This window comes from Mus caroli, unplaced genomic scaffold, assembly GCF_978045245.1.
Source record: "Mus caroli unplaced genomic scaffold, Mus_caroli_1 scaffold_20, whole genome shotgun sequence".
Taxonomy (NCBI): Eukaryota; Metazoa; Chordata; class Mammalia; order Rodentia; family Muridae; genus Mus; species Mus caroli.
In genome coordinates, this window is record NW_028227275.1 from 13,776,234 (window position 1) to 13,779,217 (window position 2,984).

Sequence of the window (2,984 nt, forward strand, 5' to 3'; positions counted from 1 at the left end):
TAAATAAAGACAGGTGCTCACTATCATTGACTTCCTGACACCCCTGCATCAGTCTCCCAAGTGAGGGATTACAGATGTGCCTGGTCTCTTTAAAACCAGTGGTGATATTACCCGCCCATGGATGAGACACACTTCAGACACCGTCACCATTGAGATAAATGCAGAAAACCGTGAATGCCTGTGGGGAAAGGGCTCGCTTTACGAGCCCTGCAGCTTTAGCTGGAGTCGAAGCAGGCTTAGCAGAGCTGCCGTCTACATCTCCCAGCCTAATCACCCTAAGAGTCTGGGATTTTCATTTTCACCAGTTGACTGGGTTGGTGTAGCTAATTGGGACACTGGGCCACACCCATTTTGATCGCCTCTGCAAGGAAATGTACCCTAGGGGCCCAGGGTCTTTATTTTTCATTCTGAGGATGGGCCATGAATAAAGGACACGAGGGAAGGGAAAGGGAGCACGGAGCACCCTTCTATTGTGTCCTTAGCTCTGCTTCTCAGAATAATGGCAGTCCTGCATGATGTCTGTGGCAACCGCTGACATCCGTGCCATACAGAAACAAGTGGACAATGAATTTACTCTCGGATGAATGGCATGCTCCTACACTGAGTTGTTAGCATAGCCGTTGTTTTCCCATAGCCCTTTGTAAGTAGCAGGCAAGCCTTACCTCAGGGAATCAGTGTGGAGCTGAGTTGTGGAGTTATTAGTGCATACAGCCTGGGGAGTGTTTTCCGGAAGCCTGGAGCCTGGGGAGAATTTCCAGATAAGTAGACCCCAGGCAATGCAGACTGGAATGTCTTCTCTGACAATCCTGTGGCAGAGGCCAGGATGACAGGGCTGGGATCGCAGGGGTGGGGATGGCTGGGGTGGGGATGGCAGAGGCTGAGATGGCAGGGGTGGGGATAGGAGGACTCGTGTGCAGAGGCTCTGTGATGTCTCTGAGTAGGGCGGGACCTCAGCCTGGGTCATAGCTTCAGCTAAGATTACAGGCCTAAATTTGCTAAGGAGGGGACCACAAATGTCCTTGTCCTGAAGGGACATGAAGTTTGAACCCCGCTCTATCAGCGTAGGCTTTGGTCTCAGAAGGATGGTAGCTCTGTCCTGTTCTCCAGCTGTTTAATTCTAGATTCCCATGGATCCTCAGGGCAGGGTGAACCTGCCTCATTCACCCTCCCACTACCTCCCGCCAGCCTAGAGGACAAAGGCTCGCCTGAGACAACTCGAAATTAAAGAAAAGGAAAATGACAAGTCTCAAGCACTTGAGTTTTGAAAGTAAAACTCATAATGGCACAGTTAGAAGAAATTCCCGGTAACTCTCAGAATGAGGTCATTCTACACACTTGTGTTTCAGAATGCTGTTTTGAGTGGGAAGGAAAGGCATAATGTCACAGTTTGTTTCTGGAGACACTGCTGGTTATTCTCCCAAGGACAAAAAAGCCCGTCCTGCATCACTGCAGAAACACAATTGGAAACCACTCCTTAGAGAAGGTGGGAGAGGGGTTGACAAGATGACTCAGCGGGGATAAGCAGTTGCCTCAAAGCCTGATGATTCCAGTTCAACCCCCAGAACATACATGGTAGAAGGAAAGAGCTAATTCCTAAGCTGTCCCATACTCTACATAAGTGTTGTAGAACACAGAAACACTCTGTGTGTGTGTGTGTGTGTGTGTGTGTGTGTGTGTGTGTGTGTGTGTGTGTGTGTGTGTACAGTGTCTTGGCAGGGTCCACCCTTTTATAATCTACCCTGTCCCACAGGGTATGCCTTGGACATACTAATGAGCAAGGAAAATGACCTGTAGCTATGGTATGACCCTGCTTGCACCTGGCTATGCAGGAGCAAGCGGATGCTGGTAAGTGAGCAATGCATTCCAACTCAGAAGATGCCAAAAACCTCTGAGCCATGCGTGAGTCTTCTCTCAACATGAAGGAGCATGATGACTTACATACTGCAGTGGCAGCTGCTAGCCCAGCCCAGCCCAGCCCAGCCCAGCCCAGCCCAGCCCAGCCCAGCCCAGCCCAGCCCAGCCCAGAAGCTTCAGTATTGTCAGCAAGCTTTGCCTGTGCCTGCTGCATCTGCTTGCGTCTGGGCTTGCCTGCCCTTGGTGAAGGGCAAGGAATGGGACCTGCTCTCCTGGAGAAGACAGCTGGCTTGGGAATGCTGGTCTCAGCACTCCAGTAGGGGTTGGGCCACCAACACAGGCAGACTTGGAATTTTCCATCAAATGGGTCATAAGGCACGTGATTTATAACTTTGAGGTGCAAAAGGGTTTTGACCTCAGGCTTTAAATTTTTTTATAGCAACATTTAAACATTGGTTACCATCTGTATATAAGAAAAAGTGTGTGTGTGTGTGTGTGTGTGTGTGTGTGTGTGTGTGTGTGTGTATGTGTGTGTGTGTGTATCTTTGGCAGTAGAACTCACAAACTGAAAGCAAGCCTGGGGCAGGTAGACCAGATAGCCCATGCCTACTGCAGTGGTTCAGGGGAATTAGCATCATGGCAGAGAAACAGAGATCAGGCAATACAACAGAACCTGAGACAGACAGAAGATGATAAGGTATGCCAGGCAGACCACAGCAAATGCCTCGGGATTGTCAGACTAGTGGAGTGGGGGTGGGAGGGGTGGGCTCTGGATTGCTTTGGAGTCTGAACTGGTGACAGAAGAAATGCCAGAAGAGGACATGCAAAAATAAGGAGTTCCGTGTAGAAAAGGACTGGAGAGATGGCTCCACCGTTAAGAGCACTTCCTGCTGCCAACACAAGAAACACAACTATTATCTCACCAGAAATAGTTAATTTTGGAGCCAAATCTGAGTGATCATGGCCTGGGAATACAGATTTAGGTGACCTCAAATTCTGTGTTTTAATGTGGAAGGAGTTTCATGAAGTTTTTATGGTAACAAAACAAAGTCCCAAATCAAGATGCTTTCAAATGCATAGGTGGATACATTAGGCAGTTAGGTTATAGCAATACGGGGAGCACTCTAGGC